This window comes from Lupinus angustifolius, chromosome LG08, assembly GCF_001865875.1.
Source record: "Lupinus angustifolius cultivar Tanjil chromosome LG08, LupAngTanjil_v1.0, whole genome shotgun sequence".
Lineage (NCBI taxonomy): Eukaryota > Viridiplantae > Streptophyta > Magnoliopsida > Fabales > Fabaceae > Lupinus > Lupinus angustifolius.
In genome coordinates this window covers 20,585,072-20,594,783 of record NC_032016.1, presented here as the reverse complement: position 1 = coordinate 20,594,783, position 9,712 = coordinate 20,585,072, and positions in this window count along the sequence as shown.

Here is a 9,712-nt window from a genome sequence, read left to right as displayed (position 1 = left end):
AGCCTTGAAACTAACTCGTGTTTGTTTCCCAAGCACACAATACTTGCACAAATCTAGCTTGCATTTGCTGACTCCCCTCAACAGTCCTCTTTTGCATAGTTCTGTCATACCACGTACACTCATGTGTCCCAAACGCATGTGCCATAATTTTGTAGCACCATGGTCTGAATATACTGAGATCTCTTCAGCCACTCCAATAACTCCACCTACAACTGTTCTCCCTAACAACTTGTAAGTGTTCCCTGCAGTCCTTTTACCCTTCATCACAGTAAGAGCACCTTTGTATACTCGAAGAATATCACTGTCACCATCAGCTCTATAGATAAATCCTTTAGCCTGCAATGTCCCCAAAGAAACCAAATTCTTCTTCATATCTGGTATGTGCCTAACCTCACATAACGTTTTCACTACACCATCATCCATCACAATTCTGAGTTCTCCCATACCAATAATTTCACATGCTTTATTATTTCCGATATACACGGAACCAAAATTGTCTGCCCTGTATGTGGTGAACCATTCCCTGTTAGGCGTCATGTGGTGGGAACAACCAGTGTCAAGTATCGTCATGTGGTGGAAACAATCAGTGTCAAGTATCCACTCATATGTACTATAATTTGATGATACAGATAGTAGATCAACTTCACTATTGTAACCAGAGTCATCTTTCTGTGCAACATTTGCAGATGTAGATACTCCATCTTTTGACAGCGGCTTGCTAGGACTCTATTCATTGGGACAATCCTTTTTATAATGCCCAGTCTGTTTGCACTTGTAGCACTCTACTGGTGTTCTGCCCCTGGAAGTTGGTCTTTTCCCTTTGGCAGGACCTCCTCTGCCTTGTCTCCTCCCACGCACTTGGCTCCCTTTCACATACAGACCATCACCCTGAGACCCTTCACCTACATTTTGTCTTCGTTGAGTGTGGGACAGAAGTGCAGATGTGATCTCATCCAGTTTGATTGAGTTTTTCCCGTATGTCAATGTTGTCAGCAAGTGTTCATAGGAATTTGGCAAAGAACACAGTAATATTATTGCTTTGTCCTCATCATCAACCTTCACATCAAGTTTCTGCAAGTCATTGATCACTTGATTAAAACTGTTGAGATGTTGTTGCAAATCAGCACCTTCCTGCATCTTCAGGCCATAGAGTCTCTGTTTCAAATACAGCTTATTTGTTAGAGACTTGGACATGAACCGCTTCTCTAATGTCTCCCACACCTCTGTTGGTGATGTCAGATCCATAACATGATACATCACCTCATCTGATAGACAGAGTCGTATGGTTCCCGCAGCCTTCTCCTTCAACTCTTCCCAATCCAGTTGATCCATACCCTCTGGTTTATTCTCACGCAGCGCCTTTGATAGACCTTGTTGAACCAGCACATTCTTAACCCTCCTTTGCCACAATCCGAAATTACCAGTTCCATCGAACTTCCCCACCTCGAATTTGGCACCTGGGTTAAGAGTCATCTGATACTAATTGTTGGGAACAAGCGAACAATCAAATAGTAAAGAGTATAGAGACAAGAGAATAACACAAGAGATTTGGTAACGAGGTTCAACCAATTGTGTCTACGTCCCCGGGAGCGTTGATCGGCTACCACTATATATTATTAGAGAATAAGGATTAGTGTTTTACTATTATTCTCCTTGTTACAATAGGTTTACATAACATCAATATATATTAAAGCCTTCTACTCCAACCCCTTTACATCAGCCCAAGCCCATAACTTATATTGTTGTTATATAGAGATATGAGTAATTGCACAACAAATATAAACTTTTTATCTAATTAAAATGTAAAAGCATTTTAGGAAGTTTAGTTATATTGATACTCTAATAATCCAGGGTTTTAAAAGAATTTTGGTTATAAATTAAGAGAGAAGTTAGCAAATGTATTAAAAAATAATGCACAAAAATCAAAGAAAACAGTAAAATCAGCCAAGATTATGTATATAACTTTTCGAGACATAGAAGCACAGATAAACACATAACTTGACATTATATATAAATTAAAATGGTAATTTCTTTTTAATGTCTTTTACTCTTTTTAAATAAGGGTGTGACTAACTTGTAAAGTTAGTTCGTATCCAAGCGAACTGTTTGAACAACCGTTGAATGGAAAGAGTGTTGATATAAGTCATTAAATTTGTAATTGGTTACCCCTTGCATATAGAAGTCGGTCAGGACAACTTCAATGAATATCAAATTACGTTGCAGTTCATTTGGTAAAAGATAAATTAAATATCAAGTAGAACTTGGATTTGACTCCTTCCATATTCATCTTTTTCATATTTTCTGTCTTTTTAGCTTATAGTCTGGTGAAAGATATTAACAACGTAAATGAAAAAAATAAAGAAGGAAAGAGTCAAACACAGATTGTCCTTGATATTTAAGTTGTCTTTTGCCAAATGAGCTAAGGGAGAATATATTATTTTTTTTAGATCCATTTATATGATAATGACTTCATACCTTGTCCTCTGATAACGACTTAAACCATGAAGTCATTTTCATTTTACCTGATTTAACCTTTACTAGAAGTTGTATTTCACCATCATGACTTCTATAATAAAGTCGTATAATATCACCACTACTTTTAAAGATGTATAAAATTACCAATTTTTTTTATTCAACAGGTATAAAGTAGTTCACTTCCAAATGAACTAATATGGGGTTGACACGCTTACCTTTGGCCTTTAAATAATACCTACCACTCTATCTATCAACAACTATGCCTATGTGTCTATCTTCCTTTTTTCCCTGTAGGCACAGTTGTCCAGGTTTAAAATCATATAGTCACATTTTATGTTCACTAAATCTATCAACTCAGATATTGTTAGACTGTAACATCTATCAATTGATAGTATAAAGAATAATATATAATGATTGTATTTTTTATTTTTTATTTATATTAAAATGGTAGGAGACATGAAAAAGATTTCTTGATAAATCAAGAAAGATGAGAAAATAATGAAAAGAGAAAGAAAAGCTTGAAGAAGTGGAAAGAAAGGAGAATCAAAGTTTCCCATTGAAATGTAACATCTCTCATTATTTTATTAAATTAAATTAATAAGAAGAGAGCAAATATGACTTATTTATACGAGAGAAAAGATGAAAAGAAAACTCATAAAACAAGTAACTAATACAAACCTAACTTGTTAATTCCATACTTCCTAACTAATAACCATATTCCAAAAATAACCTCTAATATATTTTTAATAATTTCAATTTTTTATTTTTAAAAGGTCAATAATGATTAAAAATGAATGATAAATGATATAGTAAGTGTAAAAACTCTTACACTATCAATATATCTCAAACTTACCTACATATTGTATTGTGAAAACATTTCCGTGAAATATATCTTTTATGAAAAAAAAATTTTTATAAACAAAAAAAGTTATTTAGATTTTGTTAACATCACATTAGGATAAAAAACATTAAAAAATAAGTTATCATGTTTAATTTATAGTTTAAGTGATTCGGCTTATACAATTAAACCTCTAAATCAAATTACCAACAAAGTATTTGGTTAGTAGTTTAAGGTCTCGATAGATCCTAATATGAGTAAAAAGTAAAGAGTTTAATTTTTTAGAGCGACACTTATCAGGAGGATGACTCACACATCCTAAAAGATATTAGTTCATTACCAAAAGAGTGAGAGGGTACTATTGGTACTACTAAAAAACGTATAAATCAAATTGAGAGGAATTGTTCTAACTTAATTATAGTGAGTTCGAATTTTTAAGAATGAGAAAAAATCTAGTTAATTACATTTTTCCTCGTCGAACATTATTATAAGCATCGTCATGTAGATTACCATGATTTGGTTCATCGATTTATTTTTTAATATATATAACTTGCTAAATTTTATCTTATATCTATATTTTTGACATTGTCTTATCATTCCTCCTCTATAAACTTATCTTTATTCAAGTGTTATAGAATTTGTTTAGTCACTTTTTCTTTATATATTAGTCTATAAACGAGGGGAATCATACTGAACTATCAAGTATCACTTAATTTTTAATCCTTCACCAGTTCTCTATTCAGTATCACTTATTTTTTAATTCTTCAATAGTTTCATGATTCAGTTCTCACTTTTTTTTGGACCTTATGGTACCATAGATCAAACCAATTACAAAGATTTCTTAAAAACTAATTACAATTGATTTGATTCAATTTCATCAATTTTGTGGTTTAATTTACAATCGGTTACACCATAAGGTGAGGGGTGGGCAAGAAGGAGGGATCTAATTTTTTATTAACACATTTATTAACTGAGTCTTTAGGTTTTATTTTAAAATAATTTAATAAGGTATTAAGAATGAATGGAAATCATTTATCTCATTTTTTATATCTTATTGTATCCTAATTCAATTAAAGTTATCACATGCTGAAAAACTATACAAATACAAAAATATTTTTTTATGTTAATTATGAAATTGATTAGCTTCGAGGACAAAAAATTTTAGGACAGTGAATAACATAAAATATTTTTTTTGTTAACGGACAAGAAGAAGAAAAGATTAAAATAAAGTAAAGTATTGTTTTTCATAAACTCCCACGGCTGGAATTCCTTTTATAAAGGAAGAGATTTTCTGTTTTCTCTCAAAAATGTATGGACCACAGTCTTACACACTCAAAAGTACAAAAAAACAAAGTTTTGTTTTCTATTTTCTTTTCAGGAATGATTAGATAACAAAACAACAAAAGATGATTCCTGATTTGAAATGCTCGCATAGCTTTATTCAAAAGTTTCTATTGTTGCTTTTTCAATCAAACAAAATATGTGGTAATAAAACATCTTGTTCAAATAATTATTGAAGATATGTAGAACATGCAAATGAAGTTGCACATAATAATTTAGGTGTTACAGTGTTTTTCTCTCTCTGGCTACTTGGTCCATAGAATAACTTATTATATTCACCACATAACTTAAAAAGCTATAGTTTTTTTTTGTACCTTAAAAACTTATTATATTCACCACCTCCTAATTAATACTGACTTTCTTTTTATTATTCTCTTAAATAATATTCTTAATTAGATAATGATATGTAATAGGGTAAAACCCATGCATGATACTATAGAAATGGAATAATAAAAAGTTCAAGTGGTAGCTGGAATCAGACGAGGGCACAAATTCCGAAAACCTGATTCTACTGTTCCGATTTCGGTTCCACTGATATGATAATTCAGAGAATAATAATTTATTATTTTAAACTATGTCTAAAATCAAATTGTACTAATAATGTTAAAATAAAAAAATAACATTTAATTTTTTAATTACTATAATATTAGTGCAAGACATAATTGGAAATAACAAATTTATTTTAACAATTTGGGACAACACATAACTCATACTTCATCCACAACCTTCTCCTTTTGCAAGTAGCACAATAATCTATAATTTTCCACTATCATTTTCCATGCGGACGATTCATATATCAAATCTGTATGTCAAATCTGTCTCTTCAGTGAAGAAGATCAATTAATTTTGAAATTGAAAAGTAAAAGATAATGATTTATCTGCAACCAAATTTCTCTTTTACGGATATTTTTTTATCTGTAACAAAACCTAACATTGATACATTACGAATTTAATTTGTATTTTTAATTAATATTTGGTATCACCTATTTTGTTTTAATTATATTAGTTATTTATTTGCGAGTGATAACGTAATCAGCTTTATATTGAGAAGCATACAAATTTTGTATAAACTAATATTCTTTTAATGAGTTTTTATTATCAAAGTTTCACCATAATATTACTTATTCTTATAAATATATAATCAATCATATATATAATTATATTTTTTTAATTATTTACATATATAGTGAATGTTTATACATAATCAACATATATTTATTATTCATTTATATTACTTATGTTTAAGAGTTAATAATAATTAAATATAATTGATTAATGATGTAATAATAATATAAATAACTTTTTACATTACTTACTTAATTTTTGTTTCCGTATCCATCATTCATTTTTTCAAAGTAACATAAATTCAAACATTAAACTTAAAAGTTATTTTTTGGTATTACTAATGATGTCTCATCACCTTATCGTAAGATATTAATCACTTTTAGTTTTGTGGTTGCCCCTCACAGCAAATGTTACTCTCAAGAATCAAATCATTGACATTTTGATTATCCCGTGAATCTAGCGGGATATACCACTAAATCAACGTGTTATTGATAACTCAATAGTTGTTTGTAATATATTTAGTCACTGAATCATTTCAATAATTAAATTTTATATTACAAATAATAATATTTATATTCATAAACATATTATGTTTATTATAACTAGCGTGTCGACCGGCACTTGGTGCCGGTCACCTATATTTTTATTTTTTCAGATATAGAATGCAATATATAAACTCAAATAGAACGTGAAAATTTAGAATATAACATGTGATTGTTAATATGATATACATAAAACTTGTGCGAATTTCTCATTTGGTGCTTCTAATAATCATTATAGATGTTTTTTTATGTTATTGTTTATTTTACTTGGGTTGAGAAAGAGAGAATATAGAAATAAGAAAATATATAGAAGATTAATATATATTAATATAAAAAATGAATACAATGAAAATAATGTTTGGAAGTTTAAAGTAGTTATTAATAATACAAAAAAAATATGTTTGAAATATAAAAATTATATCATGGTGGTGATTTTATTGTTTTGCCTTTATTAATAATACTAGCGTGTCGGCCGTCACTCCATGTCTGCCAACCCGCATTTTTACTTTTTAGTATTGAATATTTAATTTTGATATATTTTATTTTTAGAGAATTATATTACTTTTTTTTGTACATGATATTATAATTTTTTGATAAAAATATAAAAATGAATTGTGATATTATTAAAAATATATTGATAGTTTTATATATTTAGTTAATGTAACTTCCTCTATTATGAAAAAATATTGTAATAATGATTAATTATAAGGGCAAAATAGGTAAGTGAAATTATACCATATATGTAGTTATAATATTTTTTGGCTTTATCTATACTATTAATAAAGGGAAAACACAAAATAACCACACATTATGGTGTAATTTGTGTTTTCCTATTTTGCCCTCAATATCTTTTTATTTCTACCAAAAAACCATATAATATTATTTTTATTTTATTTTATCCTTATTATCTTCTTATTTTAAAAGTGTATTTAAAAAAGTGAATATTAGACCAATTGAATAAATTCAACCGTAAATTTAGCGCAAAAAATTATATTTGAATTTAGCGGATTGACAGGCACGACAGTGTATGTCAACACGCTAGTATATAGTATAAAAATATATATAATATAGATATAGATATATAACTCAATCAATATGTATTTAATTAGTAAGTCAATGATTGAATCATTTATAACAATAGTAATACATTGACTAATATAATAATTGGTACACTATTAATAACACTATAATAAATCATTTGCAAGAGTAACAAAAATAAATAGGAAAATAAAGCAATTGACAAAATACTATTAAAAAATATAAGTTAGAAGTAGATAGGTTCTTACCACAAAATACACTATTTTACATCAAAATGATGTCATGATTTATACACACTTGAATAAACTATGGGACGGGTAACAGCTATCTCGGAAAAATTACGTGGATAGTATAGTCAAACGACACTATCACACGTTTGATATATGTTTTAAAATATTTACGGAAGTAGTGTATTTTGTAGGGAACTCGTGGATCAGGAATGCGACTTCCCTGACACATTCTCTCTCCTCCATGAAAGTCGTGTTTCTCATCCACGACTTTCAATTTTTTTTAGAAGTCATGTACTCTATATACGATTTCCATTGTACATAACTAATATTTTTATTACTAATATACAATGGAAATCGTGTTTATGGTACATGACTTCTAAAAAAAATGAAAGTCGTGGATGTGAAACACCACTTCCATGAAGGAGAAAGAATGTGTCTGGGAAGTCGCATTCCTGGTTCATGACTTCCCTAAAATCATGGATCTCATCCACGAGTTCCATAAAACCTACGCTACTTGCATAAATATTTGAAACATATACTAGTGTAGTCAAACTACACTCTACATGTCACTTTTCCTTGCTATCTCATACCCAAGATAATGAGACAAATATGCCCTTTGTAGAAGTGGATTAGACTATGACATTTGACCCCAAAATGTGAAAATATATATTTTAACCCATGCGCATTAAAGAGAGTTAGATTTTATCTTTATACTATGCAAAGTTACATTTCAAAATAGAATTTTGACAGGAAGTTATTACATAACTGTTATAGTTACCAACAATTTGGATGAGTCAAAACTAAGGATGGAGATCACCTATCCCAAATTGGTGTCCCCAATCCTATCTCAACCACTTATATTTAGATACGTGTATTTAATAAATTATTTTTATAAAATAAGATTAAATTGAAAGATTATTTTTCATTTGTTTGTAAATGTTGACTAGCCTGGAACACCAGGACATGAAAAATAAGGCACAGACGATCTCGATTCCAAAACTAATACTATATCTCCGGTCATTAGTCGTACTCTCTAGTAACACAAAGGATATGGACTAAATTGTAGATGATGATCACAAGTTTGAATTTATGTCTCACTTTATGTTTCACGAGAATTATAAATCTTCATTTATTTAAAAAAAATTGTATAAACAAAAATTAATATTTTTATAATATTTTGTGAAGTTTAATTAATATAGGACAAATGGAGAAGAGAATTATGAAACAAATCATCTTTGTCCTAAATTATAGTGGGGTGGTACCCATCTCATCCAATCACCATTCATCATTTATCCTTTTCCGTTTTTGGTTTTCACCTGCTATCAAAGTACAAACAGATTTTTCTTTAACAAAACATCACTTTAGTCCTTCATATTCGTAGCCTCACAACTTAATCCTTTAAAAATTCAAATATCAATCATCCAACAAACTGCTCATATTTCACACAAGATTCTCGAAATATACATAGCATATGGTTTCAGTCTTCCTATTGTCATTTTCTATGGTGATTATTCATATATCAAATCTGTCTCTCTTTTTCTTTTTATATCGTGTCACTTCTGTCTCTTAATTTGATCTTTTGCTATCATCACTTTTATGCTCTATTGTCCTATGCCGTTATGTTACTAGTTTTAGACAACCTATAACGCACAGTACTAATTAACCGTGGTTGTAATTGTTTTTCTAGTGATAGAAAGTTTGACTTGCCCTGATATGATTAGAAGTAGATTACAACGATAACAAAGTACTTTAATTATACCAAATATTAGATTGACATCCGGATAATCTAAAATAATTTGGTTTGGGCTGATCTATGTTTTTTTCCCTCTAAATCACATCACTAGGCCAATAATATATTGTTGGTGACTATTTACATGTTTAATAGTAGATGAAGTCTTCTTAAATTAATTAATTACATATAAGTAAAAAAATTATGGGTTAAACCTAACGAAATAACAACAATAACAACCACCATTAGGTCGTAGAGAGAAATGTTTCAATCTTATTAACAAGTTTCTTGTGTTCTTTTCTCCTTTTTAATATTTAATTGATCCTTTGTTCCTCTTTATTATTAGGCCAGTGAGGTCACATACCAGAGCTAACTCATACTCCCATATATAGATATAGCAACGGTTGCATCATCTCCAACTTCTATAACGATAAGAACCAACAAAACAAAGGCC